This window comes from Dermacentor silvarum, chromosome 7 (genome assembly GCF_013339745.2).
Source record: "Dermacentor silvarum isolate Dsil-2018 chromosome 7, BIME_Dsil_1.4, whole genome shotgun sequence".
Lineage (NCBI taxonomy): Eukaryota > Metazoa > Arthropoda > Arachnida > Ixodida > Ixodidae > Dermacentor > Dermacentor silvarum.
In genome coordinates, this window is record NC_051160.1 from 131,584,013 (window position 1) to 131,597,833 (window position 13,821).

At 49.4% G+C, this 13,821-nt stretch overlaps 2 non-coding genes across 2 annotated transcripts; both read right to left on the reverse strand.

The window, feature by feature from the left end:
• Positions 1-2,933: 2,933 nt before the first annotated feature.
• Positions 2,934-3,005, reverse strand: Trnap-agg (transfer RNA proline (anticodon AGG)). The gene has a single exon. It is a non-coding gene; the product is annotated as a tRNA-Pro (tRNA).
• A 210-nt stretch (positions 3,006-3,215) lies between these two features.
• On the reverse strand, positions 3,216-3,287 carry Trnap-cgg (transfer RNA proline (anticodon CGG)). The gene has a single exon. It is a non-coding gene; the product is annotated as a tRNA-Pro (tRNA).
• Positions 3,288-13,821: the final 10,534 nt, after the last annotated feature.

Consider the following 13,821-nt stretch of genomic DNA (forward strand, 5'->3'; position numbering starts at 1 on the left):
TTTTTTCAGCGCCCACCGTAAGAGCGCCCTCCGATAGCGGCGGGCGTTGACGCCGCTATCACTTGCAATGGAATGCAGCTCTTGAAGTGGACAGAAAGGCGCGCTCGTAAAGTTCACGCCCCCCCTCACATGTTGTGTTGCTTTGCTTGTCGACGTTTGTCGCAATTTGGTGACGCGGGTAGTTTCATCGTTTCTTAACCTGTTCAGTCAAAAGTAGTGAGTTGCGACCGCCTGGTAGTTGTTTACTTTAGTTGTTTTAGTGGGACAGCGCTGGCCGACGGGCTTGGCGCCCGACGAAAGGATGAGCACTCTACGCCCAAAGCGTTCGTCGGCCTCCAAAGAAAGTATGTTACGTGCAGCAATGCGATTTCGACACCCGTACGGCTGAACTTTTCCTACATCGCTTTCCGCGCTGAAAACTCGGAACGCCCATCAAGTCGAATGGCGGGGCATTAAATATACAGCTCTAATTGCCAGCCTTCGAAAACAAATTTCGCGCCTTTGAGAACAAAATGACGTCACTTCTGTTTTTAACGGTATAACGTCAAATTATTTTTCCTTCCGCCGGAAGTGTTCCCTCCTCACACAGATGGCGCTAAGCCCCATGAACCGCTAAAACCCCTTGATGTTAGAAAGTAGCGACACTCTCCCCCGCGCGCGCGCTTTCCTCCTCAATTCTCCTCGGATTTCTCCCCCTTACCGGCCCTTCTTTCGCTCCCACTTACCCCTCCCCGTTGGCGCTGAGCCGTGCTCCCTCAAGGGCTGCAGAAGATAGCGTCAACCTTTCCCTTTCCCTCAAGAACCACTTATCCCCCTTACCGGGCCGGCGCGGCGCTGAACCCTCCAGTGGCTCGCTGCAGCCGCATTAGAATCAATGCGCGCGCTTGTTTATTCGGCCCTTTCAAGCGTTGTATGGGAATTTATCCCTTGTGAAACTGTCATGACGAAAGTACGTTTCCGATAGAACGTGGTGACATTTTTTTTTGAGGACGCTTCGATAAATACAAGTGGAAGCGCTCCGAAAAAATGAGTACCAAGCAGTGGCTGAGCTGTTAACCTCTACGTCGCCACTTGGATAGTCCGTAACGCGGAGGTGTATTGGGTGCATACAATATAAGCAGCGTAGAGTATAAACTAGAATTTGGTTCACAATCCTCGCTCTTAAAATGCTCAGAGAAGGTAACCAAGAAGAAATGTGATAGTTTACTTAAAGTGAATTCGCCAAAATGAGTGGGCCAAAAGCCTTTGTACCAATGCCACTGTGCAAAATACGTGCTGTGTTTGCGAAACAGCCAACATAGAACTTTACACACGCGCCTGTATTCCGTCACTATGAAACGACGAGAAATTACATTCCATCACCTCTGGGAGTAACCTAAGTCTCTCTCTCAAAACAACAACAACAACAACAACAACGAAAGGCTGATTGCTTACACGGAAACTGCTAAGACTGGCACTTGATAATTAACTTACAGACTTCAAGATGGCAAGTTTATCAGAATTGAGGGAGATTATCAGAAGCGCGTGGCTTGTACTTAATGAGCATGCGCGAATAATACATAATACCACTTATCTACATATATATTGCGGTTCATGCCTTCGCAACATAAAGTGCGTAAAGAAAAAGAAATGCTCGCAGTATTGAAACTTTGCAAAGATACAATAAGCACGCAATAAGAGTAATATAGTTCCTTGGCTTCACAAGTATCAGGCGCAAGGATCACACGCACACAAACACGCGCGCGCACACACATACACGCACACACGCACGCACACACACAAACACGCACACACACACGCACACAACTACAAAATATGAGTTACAGGCATTAACTCACAAATTACATACATTTCAAAACTAACGCACGCGCGAAAACACAAAAAGCTTTGTCACGGCTCGAAGAGTCACCAAAAATTTCAGCCGACTCACTTTAAGAAAAACACTATATGCACAGTTATCGGTGCTCTGTATTGAACTGAACGAAGAGTCCGGCTATGGGCGAAGAGCATTAAAATCTCCATGCAACTTCATCCACAAATATGAGAAAAGCTGCAACATTCACCTCGCAAAGAACGGCGTGCTTAGAAGGGGCGAAATCCCTTCTCCCGATGTTATGGAGCCACTGCTTCCGACGCACGACATTCCGTTCAGCTCGGGGGATATAAAATAAGGCTTGCCCTTTCTCTGACCTGCTGCTGCATTGAAACGCGCAGCAGCAAGGCATTTTCATTGAGAACGAAGCTCAGATGCCTACGAAAGGATGGAAAAACTTGGGAAACACACGTTCGGAGGGGCAGGGCGACCACTACCTGGACTGTTCATGGCGAGCGGGAGAAACTAAAGACGCGCGAAAGCAAGTTCCGCGCAGTTTTCGTGACGTCAGGGTCACCTGACGGGGTAGTCTCGCGCGCCGCAGCCATTCAGCGTGGCGGATGCGCTGCCTCTGCGAAAGAGGGGGAGAAAAGGAGGAGGTTGACCGCGCCGGCGAGGGTGTTGCGGCGTAGATCAAAGCGTGTCGCTACTTTCTAACATCAAGGGGCTTTATGAACCGCAGATGAACCGCCATGTTTTGAACGTATGGGCTTCTATAGAAGCTTCGCTACCAGGTATATTACCTTGGCTTGCTGTACCTGTTTCCGTGGCCAAAAGTGACCACTGTCGCCGCCCCACTTGAGGCCATGATCCTACGATCCGATCAGCGCGGCAGCCGGAAGCAGACTGTAGACCAACGAGTCACCGTTGCGTAGGTGTGAGAAAGAAACGCACTGATCACCATTTTCAGTGCCTTGCGGCAACAACAAAGAATGAAGAGCCGCGTTACGCTTGTTATGAAACCTGTCGTCGAGGCTGGTGGAGCAGAAACTTATCCAAGAGAGCGCTCACCACGGTGCAGTGCCGTTATCTGTGCCAAAAAAAAAAGAAAAACAGAAACGGGCTCCTCCGGGATTTGAACCCGGGACCTCTCGCACCCTAAGCGAGAATCATACCCCTAGACCAACGAGCCGGCCTTGCGCATGTACTGCTCTCGATAGCTTATAAGGTAATGCTACACTCACGAGCAGATGATTCTAAAAGTAACAATTATTCCATTTTTTCGTTATTGGGCCCTAGTTACAGCCTCCAGAACGACCAACGTTGCTTAAGGAAAGGAAGTTACGACCCGTTAGCGCTGTTCTCAGGCGGATTAGCTACCTGCTAGGAGAAAACAAAAAAGGGGCTCGTCCGGGATTTGAACACGGGACCTCTCGCACCCGAAGCGAGAATCATACCCCTAGACCAACGAGCCCTTTTTTTTCTTTTTTTTCTTTATTGCCGTCTTCGACGTACAAACTCAAGGGTTACAAAGGATAAAACGTGCCAGCCACACTTTGGCTAGCACAGCACTAAAATCTTTTCAGTGACACCAGTTCATCCAGTACAGACATCCATTGTGGTGGATCAGGCAGTACTTTGTACGCGTCTCTCACGTAAACAACACTCTCAATGAAGTGTTCTCGCACCGGTTTCACAACGATGTCTGCATGTTCAAATTGCATGCGAGTTTTCCACATCGCGTGGAGGCCCAGGACCATAATGAGGTCATACGGTACTTCCTCTGAGGTATCTATTGGCAAGAAGCGTATTCCATACGGGTCCAGAGGTAACTGTTTCTTCAGCGTTCTCTGCAGAACGTCCCAGTGAAAGATCGGGTCCCAGCAATCTAGGAAAACATGTTCTATTGTTTCTGGTTTTTTACATAAAAGCAGTCGGGTGTCCAGGGGATGAAAATACCCTTGCTATGAAGCCAGGTCTTAACGGGAAGTGTGTTTGTATGTAATTTGAAAAAGAAAGACTTAGTTGATGGCCTTACAGGCATTTTCTTCACTCTTTTTAGCACGTCCTGTCCGGGGCCTCCACGGTGTGGCGAACGGTACAAAGGTACAGGTAGCATCGTGTCCACAAGATCTCTGTACAATTTTTTTTTGTAACGGTGGACAGATACTGCAGCGAAAAACGCACATTCAACATCCTATGCGCCAGCACCACTTCACGCAGGTACCCAGTCACGGTTCCCGGCATGTTCTGAGCCGACGAAACAACAAATCCCGGATGAAGTCTACTCAGCCATACTTGAATTAGTGTTCGAAGAAAGGGATCATTTTGATCCCGCAGAAACACAAAGCGTGACACAATTTGTCGCAAAAAGAAGTGAACCAGACCAAGCCCACCTTTCTTGACCGGGAAAAACAAATTTGTTCGACTCGTCCTCTCCCAGGTAGAGGCCCAAATGAAAGTGGCGAAAATGCGGTGAATTTTTTGTACGCTTACCCACGCAGCACACAACACATTCATAACATACAATATCTTGGAAACTAAAAAAAGGTTGCAAACAGTGGCTCTAGAAAACATTGACAATTGCTTGCCTCTCCAACCGTCAGCCTTTTCCTTTGCTGTCAAAACTTGGTCGAGCCAGTACGGTTCAGGCTCACGGTAACTTCCGAGAGGCACCCCGAGGTACTGTATAGGTAACCTTGTACCAATTCAATCGAGAAAAGGTCTCCGGCTTGTCTTCCCAACTCCCATGCCAGAAGCCATAACTTTTATCCCAGTTTATCTGGGCTCCAGTTGAATTGCAAAATTTTCGACTACAGCAGTTGCCTCTATTATGCTCGCTTTATCTGTGCAGAAAATCGCGATGTCGTCTGCATACGCCAATATTTTAACATGTGCCGCCTGTAGTCGATAGCCTGCTATGCGTTCGTTGTTTTTAATGGCCAAACAGAGTGGCTCGAGATAAGCGGCAAAAAGAAGGGGCGAAAGCGGGCATCCTTGACGCACCGACGAGAGCACACGAAAGCTATCGGTGAGCTCCCCATTAACAATTATTCGCGTTGAGCAGTCTTTGTAAGCCATCGTGACACCTTCCGTTATCACACTGCCAACATTCGTGTGTTCAAGTATGTATAGTAGAGCCTTGTGCGAGACGAGGTCGAAGGCTTTTGCCAAATCGATCTGCATCATCGCGACGTAATGGCCAATCGCATCGCAACACTCTAGCAGACTTCGAGCCACGTGTACATTTGTTGTAATACTGCGGTCTTTAATGCCACAAGTCTGGTGCGGCCCTACCAATGTTTTGATGACACTTTGCAGTCGTTTTGCTAAAACTTTCGTGAATATTTTATAGTCAACGTTGGCTAGAGTTATCGGGCGATATTTTCCAGGCAACAAGCGTTTCTTTTCATCATCACTCTTCGGGATTAGTACGATATGCGATGTTGTGAAAGACAAGGGCAATCTTTTTCGGTCGTACGCTTCGCTAATAACTAGTTGGAGGACGATGAGCCAGCGCAGACTTAAAAGTTTTATAGAAAGTAGCCCCTAAGCCATCAGGCCCAGGTGCTTTACCGGGCGCCAACTCGTCTATTGCGCACTCTATCTCACTCAGGGTAATGGGATGTTCTAGCCGTGCCTTAACTTCTTCATCGAGCTTTGGCATCAATGAAAGGAATTCCATCTGGTAGCCATCTTTAGGTTCACGTGGTTGACTCAAGAAGGCTTTGAAGTGATCGGCGATCCCTTGCTTGATGTCGTTTTGGTCGGACGTGATATCATTGCCTTTAGCTAGCTGGCGGATTTCCTTCCGACACGCGTACCTTTTCTCGTCTGAGAGGGCTCGTTTTGTTGGCACTTCTCCCGCCCACAGCTTCTCAGACCTTGATCGCACAACGGCCGCTTTGTACTTCTCAGAGTCTATCCTTTCGAGTTCGGTTTTTGTTTTTTCATTTATTTCACTTCACTTCAGGAAGTAGAGGGCATGGGAAGAAAAAGCTCTTGTGAGCTTGACTAGGCTTCCCAGCCGATTACAGTTCAGCATGCAGTGACGGTATACAAAAAAAAAAAACTGGCGTACATAAGTATAAACACACATTATTCTCGCACATAGTTGCAAAAAAAAGAACACAACAGCTACACGCAATAAAAAACATCAAAGATAAGTTCAAGGCTGACATTTTAGACATCACCTCACCAAAAAAGCATGAAGTGCAGACTTGCAACAATAAATATCAAAATCATTTTGCGATAACAGATTTAACACAGAGGGCAAAGTTGTTCTCAGCATCTGGGCCCCGTAATTTGTGCGCGGTGTTCCTGTTTCGTACTTTCTCATGAGCCGTAAGGGATACGAAGAAGAATATTCAGCTAATTCTGCCAAATCTGCAAGCATTGGAATATTGTTCTTTATTTCATATTTATATCTAAGAACAAGGCGTAAGTTATACGTGTTGAAAACCGTAGGGATATCGGCCGCTTGGAAGAGCTGTGCAGAAGGTGGCTAAGTTATAAATGATGCGTAAAGCTTTCTTTTGTAGGACGTAGAGCTTCTTTAAGGATGTGTGCGTGCCAGTGCCCCATACAAGTTGGCAATAATTCACTTGAGACATAAACAATAATTTGAAAAGCAACAATTTGATATTAGTTGGAAGAACACAGTTATTGCGGTATAAGAGGCCAACAAAACGCGAGACAGCTAAACACACGTGGTTGACATGCACATCCCACAGCAACTTTTCCGTAAACCAAACACCAAGGGTTTTAAATGCTGCTACGATGTTTATGTTTTTGGAGCTATAAGTCAAAGATTCACAAAATGATACAGTTTTACCCTTAGGGCGGAAAATGATCGCTTTCGTTTTGCCTGCATTAATTTCTAGTGCATTTAGTTTCGACCAGCCTTCCAGTGCGGCAAGCATTTCGTTAGCTTTTCTTATCAGTTCGTCGGGATTTTCACCGCTGAAAAATACACTGGTGTCATCCGCATATATAACATAAAATGAGTTATGAATATTGACAATGTCGTTAATATATAAATTAAACAGAAAAGGCCCCAGTATACTTCCCTGCGGCACACCTGACGTAAGGCCTAGCGTTTCTGATGAGTGCCCATTAACATTAACGTATTGACGTCGATGCGACAAATAAGAGTTCACGAGTTCAGCGGCACGTCCTCGAATCCCATAGCTTTCAAGTTTGGCAAGAAGTATTTTATGATTTAAACTATCGAAAGCTTTCTTAAAGTCAATAAAGAGGGCTAGTACTAGGCGTCTTTCTTCAAAGTTTCCAAGAATGAATTCTTTCTGCGCCAGCAACGCAGTTTCAGTCGACCTATTTTTCCTGAAACCGTGTTGGAATGGCGTCATAACGTTATGTCGTTCAATGAAACTGGATAGACGTGTTAAAATAGCTTTTTCCAAGCCCTTGGAAAAAACAGGAAGTAACGATATCGGCCTATAGTTAGCAACGTTATTCTTATCACCTTTCTTGAAAACCGGGATGACCTTAGCGACTTGCATTTGAACAGGGAAAGTGGACGTCGTAAGGCAAAGGTTAAAAATGTGGGTCAGCGGGGCTGCAATGAGGTCGATAACATGTTTAACAGGCAATATCTGTAAGTCGTCCCCATCCAACGAAGTGCTGTTTTTAAGGCTACGAAATATGGTGGCAACTTCTTGGCTGTCAACAGGAGAAAGAAAAACGCTTCCATGGCCACTCGGCGAAATAAATTTCAATGCATCTATGCTACCAATGGATTGGGAATGCGCAAGGAAAGAATTATTGAAAAAATTAGCAAGTGAAGGACCGCCCGTTTCAGTTCCATTGCAAATCATTTTATCAGGTATGTCACTTTTACATCCAGGATGTAGAAGAGTGGATAGCTGCCGCCAGAGGGCGTCGCTACGGCCACTGCTGCGCTGAAAAATGTCCGCATAATACTGCGTCTTAGCAGCTCTAATATCCTTGTTCAATTTATTTCTATACGCCTTGTATTCCGATAGCGTTGAAAGGTCTCTAGTTTTGATAAATCTTTTATAAAGCTGGGCTTTAACACTGATGCGATGAAGCAAAAAATGGCTTATCCAGGGCTTCCGAATTTTCTTTCGTCGTGTTGCCCTCTTCATTGGGAAATGCTCAGAGTATAATGCTTTAAAATTATTAATAAATGTTTCATATGCAGTATCCGCTTCTACTGCGCAGTATACGTCATCCCATGACGCATTCCGTATAACAGCACGAAACGATTCAAGGCTGTTATCTGTTATTGACTGATAGTATCGAGCGCACTGTAATGGACGTTTACTCGTTTGCTTCAGCGCACACAAAAATATTCCCATATGATCGCTGAGGTCACAGCAAACAACACCAGATTTTGTCATTGATAATTCGACGTTCGTTATAAATGTATCAAGAAGTGTCGCCGACTGTTGTGTAACGCGAGTTGGCAAAGTAATCACATGTGCACATGCATTAGAAGACACCGTGACATCAAAGTCAAATCGCAGTGCACTATCACCCAATATATCAATGTTAAAGTCTCCACCACAAAACATAGTGTAATTATTTTCATTGACATACTGAAGAAGACTATCTAAACAATTTATAAACTCCGATGCAACACCATTTGGAGGGCGGTAGACAACAGAAAATACGGTTCGGTTGGAACGGAGAGAGAGCACTTCGCAATTATCAGAAATAAAAGAAAACTCAGGAATCAAGTGGCATTCGAGATCCGAACGTACAAGCACCGAGACACCACCGCCTCTACGTCCACTTGGACGGTTAACAAAATACGTCTGATACATTGGTAATGTGAACACACTGTCATCTGCATACCATGTCTCAGATATCATTATCACATCAAAGCAAAAGCCGAAGCGATTTACCAGTACAGTAAACTCATCATATTTGTTGCACATTGAACGAGAATTGATATGAAAGCATTTAATGGGACCGGAAGATAGGAACTGAGAACCGATGTAACCTTTTATCTGCTCAGGATTCATGTAGTCAACGGACCCCAGTGTAGGCATCACAGAGCGAAAATTCAGAAACTTTGGCCCTAAGCAGCCGCTCATGCGTGGAACTGCTCAGTCTCAGGCCCTGCAGTCGGACTTGAGGCAGTCATGCGATCTACATCTGCCAGCGATACGATGTGCAGAACAGGTGTCGAATCCCCTCGACGCGCAAGCACTCTGCCATTGCTGCTCCAGACATGTTTCCAGCCAACAACTTTCTTACGAGAAATGGCAGCGCCAAGCAGTTGCTTGTTTTTGCGTGTTAGGTGCTCGTTTACAAAAATGGGTCTTGATTGGCCTGCGTATTCGAGGGACTGAGTAGTCAGTCGAGCCTTCCTGGCTTTAGCCAGAATAGCGTTGCGTTTGGAACGGCGCGTAAACCGAACAATGAGATTCTTTCCTCGACCTTTCGATGTTTCCACCATGTGACAAACATCAACATCCAAGTCATCAATGGTTTCGCCCAATTTCATGCCAATAGCCTTGATAGCTGCAGTTGCATTACAACCGTCAGGCAAACCCTTGACCTCAATGTTGTTCAACCTCTGATACTGTTCAAGTTCGTCAATCCTATCCCGCAGTCCCTGGTTTTCGTGCTCAAGCTGTACATTTTTTTCCACGAGCTTCTTCATGTCAAGCTTGAGCTCCTTAATATCTCTCTGAATTTCAGAAACGCTGTCACTTGTGTCCGAACAATACTTTACGCTCTCCTTAAGAGAACGAATTTCAAGGCGAAGTTCCCTGCGGAATTCCTCGAATTGTTTCGCAATTTCTTTGCTTTTTTTAGACATGGTTCACAATGTACAACCCACAGGTAAAAAAAAAAAAAAACCTCAAATGCTGTGTTCGGCAGCGGTGTTTTAGAAGCAGGCAATACGAAAAGAACAGTATTCTCACCTGCAAATATGCAAGAGACGGGTTTAGCTGCGTCCAAGGAACACACCGCTGCCGAACTGAGCTCGACAAAGGCACGCCGAGTCCTTTTTATCGGCAGGCGACGGTAGGCGCAGGCGCAGGCAACGGTAGGCGCAGGCTCAATGGTGCAAACGATGCCTGTGGTTTCCTCCCCCTTGGCCGGTGACCACGAGGTATCTTCGTAGATGGGCTGCTTCGTATTAGTAGCACTCCACGCACGCGATCCGCTGCAAATATGCAAGAGACGGGTTTAGCTGCGTCCAAGGAACACACCGCTGCCGAACTGAGCTCGACAAAGGCACGCCGAGTCCTTTTTATCGGCAGGCGACGGTAGGCGCAGGCGCAGGCAACGGTAGGCGCAGGCTCAATGGTGCAAACGATGCCTGTGGTTTCCTCCCCCTTGGCCAGTGACCACGAGGTATCTTCGTAGATGGGCTGCTTCGTATTAGTAGCACTCCACGCACGCGATCCGCTGCAAATATGCAAGAGACGGGTTTAGCTGCGTCCAAGGAACACACCGCTGCCGAACTGAGCTCGACAAAGGCACGCCGAGTCCTTTTTATCGGCAGGCGACGGTAGGCGCAGGCGCAGGCAACGGTAGGCGCAGGCTCAATGGTGCAAACGATGCCTGTGGTTTCCTCCCCCTTGCCAGGTGACCACGAGGTATCTTCGTAGATGGGCTGCTTCGTATTAGTAGCACTCCACGCACGCGATCCGCTGCAAATATGCAAGAGACGGGTTTAGCTGCGTCCAAGGAACACACCGCTGCCGAACTGAGCTCGACAAAGGCACGCCGAGTCCTTTTTATCGGCAGGCGACGGTAGGCGCAGGCGCAGGCAACGGTAGGCGCAGGCTCAATGGTGCAAACGATGCCTGTGGTTTCCTCCCCCTTGGCCAGTGACCACGAGGTATCTTCGTAGATGGGCTGCTTCGTATTAGTAGCACTCCACGCACGCGATCCGCTGCAAATATGCAAGAGACGGGTTTAGCTGCGTCCAAGGAACACACCGCTGCCGAACTGAGCTCGACAAAGGCACGCCGAGTCCTTTTTATCGGCAGGCGACGGTAGGCGCAGGCGCAGGCAACGGTAGGCGCAGGCTCAATGGTGCAAACGATGCCTGTGGTTTCCTCCCCCTTGGCCAGTGACCACGAGGTATCTTCGTAGATGGGCTGCTTCGTATTAGTAGCACTCCACGCACGCGATCCAGCTGCAAATATGCAAGAGACGGGTTTAGCTGCGTCCAAGGAACACACCGCTGCCGAACTGAGCTCGACAAAGGCACGCCGAGTCCTTTTTATCGGCAGGCGACGGTAGGCGCAGGCGCAGGCAACGGTAGGCGCAGGCTCAATGGTGCAAACGATGCCTGTGGTTTCCTCCCCCTTGGCCAGTGACCACGAGGTATCTTCGTAGATGGGCTGCTTCGTATTAGTAGCACTCCACGCACGCGATCCGCTGCAAATATGCAAGAGACGGGTTTAGCTGCGTCCAAGGAACACACCGCTGCCGAACTGAGCTCGACAAAGGCACGCCGAGTCCTTTTTATCGGCAGGCGACGGTAGGCGCAGGCGCAGGCAACGGTAGGCGCAGGCTCAATGGTGCAAACGATGCCTGTGGTTTCCTCCCCCTTGGCCAGTGACCACGAGGTATCTTCGTAGATGGGCTGCTTCGTATTAGTAGCACTCCACGCACGCGATCCGCTGCAAATATGCAAGAGACGGGTTTAGCTGCGTCCAAGGAACACACCGCTGCCGAACTGAGCTCGACAAAGGCACGCCGAGTCCTTTTTATCGGCAGGCGACGGTAGGCGCAGGCGCAGGCAACGGTAGGCGCAGGCTCAATGGTGCAAACGATGCCTGTGGTTTCCTCCCCCTTGGCCAGTGACCACGAGGTATCTTCGTAGATGGGCTGCTTCGTATTAGTAGCACTCCACGCACGCGATCCGCTGCAAATATGCAAGAGACGGGTTTAGCTGCGTCCAAGGAACACACCGCTGCCGAACTGAGCTCGACAAAGGCACGCCGAGTCCTTTTTATCGGCAGGCGACGGTAGGCGCAGGCGCAGGCAACGGTAGGCGCAGGCTCAATGGTGCAAACGATGCCTGTGGTTTCCTCCCCCTTGGCCAGTGACCACGAGGTATCTTCGTAGATGGGCTGCTTCGTATTAGTAGCACTCCACGCACGCGATCCGCTGCAAATATGCAAGAGACGGGTTTAGCTGCGTCCAAGGAACACACCGCTGCCGAACTGAGCTCGACAAAGGCACGCCGAGTCCTTTTTATCGGCAGGCGACGGTAGGCGCAGGCGCAGGCAACGGTAGGCGCAGGCTCAATGGTGCAAACGATGCCTGTGGTTTCCTCCCCCTTGGCCAGTGACCACGAGGTATCTTCGTAGATGGGCTGCTTCGTATTAGTAGCACTCCACGCACGCGATCCGCTGCAAATATGCAAGAGACGGGTTTAGCTGCGTCCAAGGAACACACCGCTGCCGAACTGAGCTCGACAAAGGCACGCCGAGTCCTTTTTATCGGCAGGCGACGGTAGGCGCAGGCGCAGGCAACGGTAGGCGCAGGCTCAATGGTGCAAACGATGCCTGTGGTTTCCTCCCCCTTGGCCAGGTGACCACGAGGTATCTTCGTAGATGGGCTGCTTCGTATTAGTAGCACTCCACGCACGCGATCCGCTGCAAATATGCAAGAGACGGGTTTAGCTGCGTCCAAGGAACACACCGCTGCCGAACTGAGCTCGACAAAGGCACGCCGAGTCCTTTTTATCGGCAGGCGACGGTAGGCGCAGGCGCAGGCAACGGTAGGCGCAGGCTCAATGGTGCAAACGATGCCTGTGGTTTCCTCCCCCTTGGCCGTGACCACGAGGTATCTTCGTAGATGGGCTGCTTCGTATTAGTAGCACTCCACGCACGCGATCCGCTGCAAATATGCAAGAGACGGGTTTAGCTGCGTCCAAGGAACACACCGCTGCCGAACTGAGCTCGACAAAGGCACGCCGAGTCCTTTTTATCGGCAGGCGACGGTAGGCGCAGGCGCAGGCAACGGTAGGCGCAGGCTCAATGGTGCAAACGATGCCTGTGGTTTCCTCCCCCTTGGCCGTGACCACGAGGTATCTTCGTAGATGGGCTGCTTCGTATTAGTAGCACTCCACGCACGCGATCCGCTGCAAATATGCAAGAGACGGGTTTAGCTGCGTCCAAGGAACACACCGCTGCCGAACTGAGCTCGACAAAGGCACGCCGAGTCCTTTTTATCGGCAGGCGACGGTAGGCGCAGGCGCAGGCAACGGTAGGCGCAGGCTCAATGGTGCAAACGATGCCTGTGGTTTCCTCCCCCTTGGCCAGGTGACCACGAGGTATCTTCGTAGATGGGCTGCTTCGTATTAGTAGCACTCCACGCACGCGATCCGCTGCAAATATGCAAGAGACGGGTTTAGCTGCGTCCAAGGAACACACCGCTGCCGAACTGAGCTCGACAAAGGCACGCCGAGTCCTTTTTATCGGCAGGCGACGGTAGGCGCAGGCGCAGGCAACGGTAGGCGCAGGCTCAATGGTGCAAACGATGCCTGTGGTTTCCTCCCCCTTGGCCAGTGACCACGAGGTATCTTCGTAGATGGGCTGCTTCGTATTAGTAGCACTCCACGCACGCGATCCGCTGCAAATATGCAAGAGACGGGTTTAGCTGCGTCCAAGGAACACACCGCTGCCGAACTGAGCTCGACAAAGGCACGCCGAGTCCTTTTTATCGGCAGGCGACGGTAGGCGCAGGCGCAGGCAACGGTAGGCGCAGGCTCAATGGTGCAAACGATGCCTGTGGTTTCCTCCCCCTTGGCCCGTGACCACGAGGTATCTTCGTAGATGGGCTGCTTCGTATTAGTAGCACTCCACGCACGCGATCCACTGCAAATATGCAAGAGACGGGTTTAGCTGCGTCCAAGGAACACACCGCTGCCGAACTGAGCTCGACAAAGGCACGCCGAGTCCTTTTTATCGGCAGGCGACGGTAGGCGCAGGCGCAGGCAACGGTAGGCGCAGGCTCAATGGTGCAAACGATGCCTGTGGTTTCCT